Source organism: Teleopsis dalmanni, chromosome X, assembly GCF_002237135.1.
Source record: "Teleopsis dalmanni isolate 2A chromosome X, ASM223713v2, whole genome shotgun sequence".
Classification (NCBI taxonomy): Eukaryota; Metazoa; Arthropoda; class Insecta; order Diptera; family Diopsidae; genus Teleopsis; species Teleopsis dalmanni.
In genome coordinates this window covers 15262932-15274942 of record NC_051848.1, presented here as the reverse complement: position 1 = coordinate 15274942, position 12011 = coordinate 15262932, and positions in this window count along the sequence as shown.

The window sequence follows — 12011 nt, the reverse complement described above, 5'->3', positions numbered from 1 at the left end:
ATTACAAATTCGAAAAAGTAAGCGAACATGTCAGCGCTGATATGTTGCATTACAAATTCGAAAAGGTAAGCGAGCATGTCAGCGCTGAAATGTTGCATTACAAATTTGAAAAGGTAATCGAACATTTCAGCGCTTGCCCGCAATGACATGCACGTGTTAAAGTAATTAGGAGTTTCATTTGAATAATCAGCGCTAGGCATTACCATTCAGCGCTGAGGGAATCGATTCCCTCAGCGCTGAAAGTCCCGCTGGGTAAGAACACTTGTTCACATGCACATATAAACACACACATACACATAGTGGAAAATGGACACACACACACACACCATTGAATTCCTTACTTGAAATGCAATTGCTGAGATGTTAATCTCTTGGAAAACGTATGAAACTGAGTTTCATAGTTCAAAAGTGCTTCTAAGTGAGAGAGGGGAAATGTCAAGCTGAAATTTGGTGCAATATTCTTGAAATGTTTTTAATGTTTGCGCAATGAATTATGAGCATATATAAGTACTCTTCAGTAATTGTTGTTGTTGATGTTGTTGTTGTTGTTGTTGTTGTTGTTGTTGTTTTGTTGGCTGTCACTTTTGTTTTGTTTTGATGTTGTTTTTTATGTTAATGTTTATGTTGTTTATAATAAAGCCAAATAAGGATAATGAAAGTGCATGATGGGCATTGTAATTATATTTGCTCGACATGAAAAATTTTTTACGAAATGTGTTTTTTGTTGTTTCGTTTGTTCCGTTATCCCCAAACAAGACCGAAAGTTGGAAAATAATTATGTATGTTACAATTTTACAAAAGCTGTTAATTACCATCCGAGAAGTGTCCTGTAGATGTTGAGTTTGTTTGTGATTTAGTAAATCATGAGCTAACATGTGTGCTAGCTAACAGCAGCAAGAATGGACAAAACATCCATTTTAATGTTGAATTTTTAAAAAAAAACCTGTAAAAAAAGTTATCTACACCGTGATTTTGACTTGGCAGGTCTGTTTCAGTAATCCATTTAAAGCAGAACTATCGTATTAGGCATTACTGTGAAGTTAAGGTTTAAGATTTTACAATATTAATCAGAGACGATACGTTGATTTTATGTCAGACAGATAAGTTTTCTTACGTGTGGCATCAGCCCAAACTAGTACTGCATAGAGTATAATGAAGCCTACTATATTTGTCAGTAATTTCCGTCTGCTTGCTCGTGGACCTACAATATTTGCGATAATGCGTGATAGCGCTGTATTTACACGATTTGCCTTATAGTTCACCATGTTAAGATGATCTTAGAAAGATATACGAGTGTCTAGTAGTACCCCAAGGAACTTTATATAGGGTCGGGATTCTTAGCCTACATGCGCTTAGGATTTTATCAACGTCCACTACAGGCACATTTACGTGTTGAATTTGTGTACATTGGTAAGCTTTTGTCATACGTATTGCTGTTTCTTCAGAACGTTGGGTACCGCATTGTGCTTGTATGGCTTCGCAAACTTGCACTACGCTTATGACCTCGTCAATTTCCGAATTTGTATTATGGTCGAATGTGTTTTCGTAGCCAATTTAACTGTATTCTGTAGTACACTTTCTCTTTCGGATTGAAACTGGGCAGCGCAATTCTCGGTAGAACGTTTGGGTTCCAGTATCAACTCATACTTTGCCGTTCTACATATCGCCTTTAAACTTTCACCAAGTGGTTTTAATACCTCGTCATCCTTTAAATTCATTAGTAAATTTCTGCACATGAAATATTTGTTGATGCAAATATGATCAGCGCATCTAGTTTGGACCCAGTTTTGTGAGTCTGATTCGATTTTTTGTTTTTTTTCGGTTTCACTTTTGTTCACGTTGTCTGTTCTTCTTTTGCATAGGTATCAGTTTTCTTTTCGTTTCGCTGCAGTAGTCATCACTTGGGTAGTTGCTTCATTGTCAAGTTCATTTGTCCACCTTCAGTTGTTGTTGTTTGGCTCAACTTTGAAGCTCCTCAGAGTTTCTGTGACCTCTTATGTCACACGCTCCGACTCCTGGCAATACTGGTTGTTTAAACATTTGAAATTATATTTAATAGTTTATTCAAACTGTCTCATTCAGGCCGTTGCTTATTTTTATTAATGAGTAAACGTTCACATTATTCGTTCAATAGTGTATCACACAAAAAAATTATACATTTTATGTATAAAACATATATACATTATGGAAAATTTATTTTTAAGGGTTGCATTCGACATTTTTCGTCTTAAATGAGCTGATTTATTGATAATGAGCTCATTTATATGGAAGATTGTTTTATGGTTAATCATCCTCATTAGTGGCTATAATGAGCAAAACTGCGTAAATGAGATAGTGTGAATGTATTATAAAATGTACTTCAAAATAATAAAGTATGAATTAATTTATTTTTATGTATATAAGTATATAAATTGCTGCTTATATTTACTGTTTTCAATGAATTATTAAAAATTCTTTTTTGGAAATGTTCTTTTAAATAAAATAGCGCATATTTTAGTTATTTTTCCTTGTAGCAATCGATTATGCAAATGAAATTACAATAAAAGATAACTACGCCTAAATAAAGAAATTAAGTAAATAAAAATCTAAATTAATATTAATCGATATATCCATCTATCCATCTGTAAGATACAATATGCAAACAAGAATAATATTAATAAAAAATCAACAAAATGAAACGAAACCAAACCAAACCAAACCAAACCCAACCCAATGAAATGACAAGAGCACAATGACTGCTTGACGTAGGAAACATAGGAAATAAAAGAACAAAAAGTTATGTGAAGATATCGGAAACGCCATGCAAGCAAAAGCACTCAGAGCCAACACGTTCGCTCACACTTATACATACGCACATACACATATAACCACATTTGCTAACAGAGTCGTTTGCATATGGAGTTTGTTGCGTGCATTTAAATAGTAAATTAATGAATTGAGTGAAATATTTCTATGTATTTTAGTCCCAAGTTCGTGTGACAATCAAAGGAAATATGCAGAGTTATATGTGCGACGAGTAGTAATGAATTGCGCATAAGGACACCTACATGAAGCCTACAGCCCATATGAAGTCGTAACCAATAAGGTCCTTAGTAACCAATAAGGCATTCAAAACAATAAATAATCGTGCCAAACCGACGTGCAAAGAGATCACAACACCAACAACAAACAACAAACAAACAATATAAAAGTTTTTTTATACACTTATTTGCAGAGCAGAGTATAAATGAAAGCTGCTGTGCGTGCTGAGCGACGTAACAATGGAGATACCGATGGCGTCCTCAAATCTTGACAGTATCTAAGTATAGTACGTGAGTATGTGAGTTTGGTAGGCATTTATTTTACAGTGTAATCAAATACAATTTTTAGCCTGTTCCTTTGCTGACATGAATGTACAAAAAAGGATGTTAGTGCTGTGTAAAGCGTGTTCTCGTGCATTGGAATACACATAATAGAAGCCGTTAAAAAAACATTTCCAAACAACAGTTGTTCGTATAATTAAAATTAAATTAAGCTACCCCTAAGCCATTAAAATGATGTAATTTCAAATTAATTAATGTAAATCACGTTTAAGCACACAAACCAATCGCAAAGCACACCCAGCCAACACAACAGCCAACAACTGCCGCATTTTAAGTTAATAAAACTTATTATATTATAAAACTGTCATGTAATGACAATATGGTAAATTAGATAATTATTGCACATACTCAAATGATTTGAATAGAGATACTATTGTGATATTACTTGGAGAAAAGTTTCACATTATCATTTTTTAATTTGTTTCAAGAAACTCCAAGACCAGGATTATACTAGCGAGACAACAATAGCAACAAGTGGTGTTAATTTTTGTATATACTCCTACATGTATTTAATATTGTTTACTAGCTGCATTTTCGTTTCAGATTCCCGTTCTAATGGTGACGTCATCAACATAGAAATAACGCCACAGACAATTCAATATATAGACTCGTTAAGATTCAAGTTAAATTTTGACGGATTTAGATACGGGAGGGGTTGGAATGTTATACCATTTCATAGTTAACGAGTGTTATACTACGAGTACATTTACTTTTGCAATAAGTTGCATATCAGTCCTTAAGTATGACCAAAAAACTTTTACGACTTAAAGTGACATCACATAATTGTTAACACAAATGTGGACCCTTTAAAATTATTTAGTAAGTGTGTAATAAGAATAAAGAATAGAAGAAGTATTGTTGGTCCTTTGCGTCTCTGAGTACCATCATACGCTTTCTAATACGTATTCATGGGTTTGCTTTAGTGTGATATACATTATTTGTTTTTGCATTGCTTGATTTATATGAAGAAGGTATCAAATATTTTCCTTGAAAAAATTTTAGTATTTTGCTTTGCCTAATGAAGCAACCATTAAAACTACAACAATCAAATGCATATTCTGTTCTTCCATGCTTTAGCAGAAATGTAAAGATTTCTGTTAATATTACACTAATAAAATCAATTGTGTTGGTTGGCTATTGACTAAGGCAAATTGCTGTTGCGAACCTGAAGACAGTCCACTTTTGGGCAAAAGCTCTAAAAATTTAAGAGCGATTTGTGACATCTTGTTGCATTTATAATTATTGCGACACCTTACAGCACTTATTATTTCTGCAATGTGTTGTGTACCACTTTTCCAACTGGGTAGTATCATATATTAATATATATATGTATAAATACATGTAGATGTAAGTTGGTTGCGCTACCTTCAAAACAAAATGACCAATCTTATTTGTAGATATACATTGTTGACAAACGTGCATAGCATTATGTACGGACGTTTGGGTTAACACCGATATACGTGCTTATATGTAAACTTATCTACGTACACAAGTATCTTTACTGCATTTTTCCTCTAACTCTGCGTTGGAGCTTTCTGTAGTCAGATGTTAAAATGTTTTGGCTTATGAAAAACATTACGACGAATTTGAGACAAAATACGTAAAAGAAAGTCGTAAAAATATGTAAGGAAACTTAATGCGAAGAATAGACGAAGATGGAAATCATAGCATGGGGGGATGGGAACAAAAAATCAAATCATGTTTGAATGAGAAAATTACAAACACATGAAAAATCCGACTACAGAAACCGCTGATACCGTAATTCTTCTTCGTCATTGACTTTAGTTAATGTATTTGCTTTATGTCGTATAAAACAGAAATCATAAATGCAATAATAAGTTAGAGATCTCACTGGGTTCAGAGTTTAAACACTGGCACTATGAAAATCTAAAAATCTGTAAACAAATATGCAGATAAAATATAAAGAATAAGAATGTATAAAAAATTTCCGAATAAACTCAACAAAATATAGAAGTTTCGATTATTAACATTGCATTAAATTAGTTTTAGTTAAAAGGATATGTTTTATATCATTTATTTTGAAAGATGACCAAGTACATTAGTTAGATCTAATAGCACAACTATACTTGCATATCGTTAAATATTATTTGAATCACAAGACATATATTCCTAAACAGATGCATTTAGCATCAAAACGATTAAATTCTTGGGCTAAAATGGATTGAATTTATATGAAGTTTTCCTTAAAGCGTATCTATTCAGTCACATTTTGATATTTGTTTAATATAATATAAGTGAATGGAAGTACAATACACAGGATGTATTTAGAAATGAAATGGTTTAATACGTTAGGAACTGAGGTGAATCAAAGCAAAACTGTTGCAGTTGTTTACAGTGGTGGAAAGTATCACCCATTGATTGCTCACTGGAACCAAACTATTTCATAGATTTTACAAATATGATAAAGCTATTGATTACGCAGCAATATTGTTATTAAAAATCAATTATTATTAATAAAAGAACAAATCTCGAGTTTTGGCTCATTACTGAACAATAACCACGATAAGGAAATTACAATAACGGAATATTTTGATCCATGATCACTTGATCATGGATGTTAGTACATGTCTCTCGAAATAGCTCTAATAAAAAACTAATGAAACAAGATACAAGCATATGCATTTGTTGGGATAAAATAGTTGTCCGCAGACCTGTAGTATCTTTAAATCTAACAGTATGAAATAAAGTTATTTCTTTGAGTTGAGTTGATCTCATTGAGTTAAAAGAAGAAAAATATCGACCAAAATTTTAAATCGAATTTAATACATATCTTAATATTTCGCTTTCCATATAAGCTCATGGCTCCAGAGTGTGTCCAAATGTATTAGTTTGAATCAGGATAATGTATTATATATGCGTATCTCAAAGAAACCCACAGCTAAAAACTAAATTGAAACTTTCTTCAGTGAGATGTAAATATAGATTATAATTTTGCTAAAGCATAAACTACAACATAATTTGAGTTAAAATAAAATTAATTTATTATAGAACACAATTTTGGTTTTAAAGGCCTACATTTTGCTTTGAGTGCCTTATATGTGTATCTTCTTAGCAACGCTTAACGTAAACGTAAACAAATTTATATATTTAAATTATGGAATATAGACACAGCAGCTAGTGCAACTTATAAGAATTAAGAACGAAAATATTCCGTTTTGTGTACTTTGTATAATCTTTCAATTTTAATATTGAAATTGCAGCGCTACACTGGCAGTTAATTCAAAACTGCCTGCGAATTTAGCATAGGAAGTGGTGGCATTACATCAGCTCAAGCCAAGTGCAATTGATGCGAGTGGAAACACTTGAGCGCCTAGTACTTGTTGATATTCGCTAAGTCAACTTTTAACTCTCAACTCATTCACCACACTGTATGTACGTATGCTTGTATGCGTGCGTGTTATGTTTACAAAACATACACAAAATATTTGCATTGAGCTTCTTGGCTGTAAACTATTGCTTACAATGGTTCCGACGTGCGCGAGTGTGCGTTTACAATGGTGGGCATAAATTGAAATACAAACATCATTACGCCTTACGCCACATGCACACACTTATATGGTAAATTCAATTGCACAGTTCGATATGGAAGGAGAGAAGAAAAAAGTAAACATGAAGTGTGATGCATGAAGGGTTTGGCGTTAAAAAAGAGGGCAGACAAGAGTGAGAATTCACCTCTCCCATTTCTAACGCCATTGCTTTCACTTCACTTTTATTTGCCTCGTTTGTATTTTTTGTGCTTTGTTGTTGTTTTTACTGCTGTTGGCATATTGCCAATTATTTACAGATGTTATTGTTGTTGTTATTATTGTTATTGTTATTGCTATTGTTGTACTACTAACTTCTTGGCCGCATACCCTCAAAGGATGCACAGTTAAATTAAACTTTATGATGTTGAGTAATAATAATAAATTAAATATAAAAAATTTTTAATGACGCTCTCTCAGAACAGAGTTTGCAACTCCTCGCCACGTTTACCGAAATAAATTTAAAACCTAAATTCTAATGAGAAGTACATAGTAGATTATGTAATATTTATATTAGAATATAAATTAATAGGATGCTTCTAGGACCTAAATAATTTTAAGGTGCTGTATTTTTAATTGTTATGAGATATAAGGTGTCTAATAGTCGTTCATTTCGAAAAAAACAGTAAGTTATCATCGTCAATATTTCAACATGGTTTATTCAAGAGAGAAAATACATGAATGACACTCAAAAATGATTATCTGCACCTTTTAATGACACGTAGTCAACATGTGGACGAGCTCACCAAAATTTTGGTGAGCACATAATTCAGCTTTTAGCCAACATGTTGAGAATGATAGTCTGTCATCCAAAAACTTGCATTCGTCATTGAAGAGCATATTTTTGCTTGGTATCACTGATACACTTATGGCGAGCGCAAGCACCCTTATTTTTCAAAAATTTTGCTTGAATGACAAGTCTTGAATGTGAGAATATTCAAGTTCGGCCGCTAGAATAAATTTGAGCAAAAGAGAGTGCAACTTGAATGACACTCAAATATGATAGTCTGCACCGCACCTTAAATAGATTATGTTGTATATTAATTTTAAATACCATTAAACACAAAATCTAATATTATCTGTCTCTGTGTTTAAGTGGGTGAGAATATTATACTCGATTCAAGTTGATATTTACAAAAAATTTTCAATTATTTTTCTCAAAATTTTTAATTATTTTTCTCAAAATTTTTACTAAATGTTTTCCAATCATTTTTTGTGTACCAGTACTTTATTAGGTTAAGTTAGGTTATGCTGGCAGATCAAAAAGGCCACGCATAGACCATTAAGGTCCATTACGATACCAGATCAGAGTTTAATTTTTTTGCGATAATGTGCTTCGCTTAGGATGCGCTTGTTATTTGCAAATTTTGTTAAGATTTCAGCAGAAATCTCAGGTATGTGCTCCAGTCCAGTAAAACTGGCGAAAGTGCCGGGCAGTTACACAGCAGATGCTCCAGGGTTTCTTTATTAACTTGTAAAAATATTTTACTCAAAAATGTTTCTTCCGTCACGTACCGTTTTCGAGTGATCGCTTCCTAAAACTAGCCAAATACTATAGTTAAGGTTGCAGAAAAATGTGATTTTTAGACCTCATAAAATAGCTTTCTAAATGACAAAAAACTTCATCAAGTTTTTATAGAACCGAAATCTTAGTTTGGAGCTCTATTCTAGGCTTCACCATAAGCCCGTTAAAAGGCCAACAAGTATTTTGATGCTTTTTATTGCTTTGTTGATTGACTTTTTTACTTCTTTAATAGCACTAGTTATTAAGTGTGTATTTTTTACATAGGTAAATTCCCTCGCTTAATATTAAAATATTATACTGGAGCAATATGGAGTATTCAAGGGGGACATTCTAGAGTTTTTTGCTGCACTTCATCTCCGGTATAAATATTTAACGTTTAGAAGCGGAAATGAATGCAACTAAGTTGGTCTGCATATATTTTTTGTTTTAATGTGGACCATAGAAACTACTTTAGCCTACATAGCGCTTTTATGTAAGTGATGTAAAAAAGATTCAATTGAAGTAGCCGTTGGCTTCTGATGACGGCAGTAGGCATATTTATGGTCCAAAAACTGAAGCAAAGTTAAAATGAGACTGTCAGTATAGACAGTTTCATTTGATTATTCTTCTTGAAAAGGCGCTCGAATTGTTTGCGTTAACCAACGAGGAAGCATTTTAACCTACTTAAAAGTTGTCACTATAATAAATTGTTTGCTGACACTGTTCGGTTCTGTTTATTTTGCGGCTGGTGCAATAAATTTCTCTACTGTTTCGAAGTCTTTCACTGCATCTATGACAACAAATGCATATAAACTTCCATCGCTTCTCTATGCTTACAAAAATAGGTGTATGTATGTGTGTAATCAATTCGCATTTCCTCATTTAACTGAAAAAATCTGTGAAAAATTTTAAACGTCGAATAATTGTGCTTGCAAAAGACATAAAAGATAGGACGTATATCACTTATAAGATATATCAGAAGACATTAACTCTGTACATTAAGACACACATATATATTTTACAAATAGGCGAATTTGAAATTCTGGAACATGCTTGACATTTATGTTTGAACGTTTGAAACAAATAATAATTTGTGTAATAAATGATTACGATTTTCTATCAAACAATATAAATAATATAAATAAAAATATTAAAAATTTAATATTTATTATATTTGTTATATTAGAGAAGGAGAAAATAGTTCTTTGTTTGTAATATGGACAATTGTTTGACCACTGAAGACGGAAAACGTTTCCATTTGACTAAAAGCATATTCGTTTTTGGTTCTTTCTTTATATATCAAGCCACCTTTAAAATGCAAAATAAAAATATTGCAAAATAAGTCATAAAGGATTATCCATTTCTTTGTTCTGATCGGCAGTACTCTGTTAAATAATGCTTTATTTCTCATTATGAAACGTACAACAACCGTTTCATTAAATAATAAAATTTTGAAGACTTTGTACTTAAAGAGTGATTTTATAGAAGATATTATCGTCGAAGCTTCTTATGGAAATTGACGTATTTGCGCAGTGCAAATTCTTACATTATTGTCTTAAGGCCTTTGCATCCCTAATAACTCCTAATAACTGCTGTATGGTGTGGCGTTTAATCTGCAGGTGTGATAAAGCCTCTTATTCCTCAACCTATCGGCGCTTTGAATACGAACATCTCTCAAGTAATGGAAAAATTATGTTATAAAAATATATTTTATTTTTTTTGCATACTAATTTTATATAATATGTGTGAACAGAGTATATTTAGAAATAAATTATTAAATAATTCTGTCTTTAACGTTTGTTAACTATTAGACAAACTCGCATACAATTCATATTTTTATTTAATTAAAATTTTGAATTTAATATGCCATAGATACTATATATTATAGATACTATAAACACACACATTTTGCTACAGTTAAATGAGTCTACGTTTGATTTCTTTATAAACTTTAAAATCTTTTAATTATTACAAACAGAGCTTGTCTGATTCAGGCGATTTTTAAAACGAACGTTTAGTTAATTTTATTTTTATTTATTTATTAATAATGATAGTTTAGTTTATAAAACTAATACTAACATGTATAGATATAGCTCTGACTACTTGACTACTTAATTATATAGCTGTAGAGGATGTTTAAACAATATAATATTTATTTATTTATATTGTTCATAAGTTTAGTTAATATTACGTTCCTTTCTAATAAAAAAATGTTTCTAAATTAAAAAAAAATTGTATTGGAATATGCAATATATATGATATAGTATTATCTGTAGTAAGGAAAATAAAGCATTAAGACAAAAAATAAAAATTTATTTGATGCACATTAAGAGGCTGTGAGTAACGCATTCTTACGCAAAATATAGTGGTATAAAAGCCTGAATTTTTTTTCCATAAACTTGCCACACCCATCAATTGCTATAGTAAGAACGGTTTTCCTCAATGTATTCACTGTTGAAAACGCCCACCTCCCTAATGCCTCCCGACTTCACTTCACATAAAAACGCCATTAAGACAATAAACTGAAGTTTCTGCATGACCGTCAAGACAAACGCCAATGAACGCAGTTACAGTACCCGAAAAATTAATGCCGTAAACGTTAAACTTTATTGAAACCATCTCATTGAAAGTATTTCACTTGGAAAGTGCTGTGCATAAAATACGCGTAAGCTGACTACGGATAACTACAGAAACTTATCAAAAATACAATATCTGAAACTGCAGCAGTTTATGTGTTTTCGGTACTTTCCTTATTTTCCTTATTTTCCCTTTTTCGATTTAGCTTAAATTGCTCTTTGATTATTTAGCTTTGCGTTTGCAAATGATGGATAAAAAGATAAACGTATTAAGATAAGATATATTTGAACATGGGAAGTGAGTAAAGATAAGTGCAGATATTTTTTTGGTTAAGGCCAAAACTTTTTGGTATCAATTTACAAATTATTAGTTTAATAATAATTAAATAATTGACTTAATATAGTACATGAATTCAATCCAACTCAGACTGCAGATTCTGTAGAGAAAGCAAAGAGAAACTGTGTACTATGTGTTTGGAGAGTGCCCGGGCACTACCCTCATTACAAGGATATTTCATGGATCATAAGGATCCAAGACTGGGAAAGGTAGGCTCTATACTGTCTTACATTAAAGAAATCGGACTTAGAGAAACACTCTGATCCGACTAAGAGGCACAATAGATCTTTTAGATCGCAGTGCATTATCCCTTCTGTTCAATAATAATAATAATAGTACATGAAGCTACATACTATATAATAATAATTGGAGCTTCTAATATTATTCGAGTTGATGAAAGCTTCAAGCTAATCCCTCGAAAATTTTAGAAAGTTAGAATGTTTCTTTTTATTAAGCAGTTACTGGTGTTAACGTATTGATTAAAACCGAAGTAGCCGATTATGTAAGTGTTTAGCAAAAACAAAGTCATTAACAATAATATTATGTTGACATATTCATTAGACGAGCTACAGAAGTAACACCACGTTCAGCTTCGCGCGACTCGAAGTTTTCCAATTTATGAAGACTCTGATCCATTTATTTGAATTCGAGCATACAGAAATCGTTGGAACAATGTAATATTGAAAA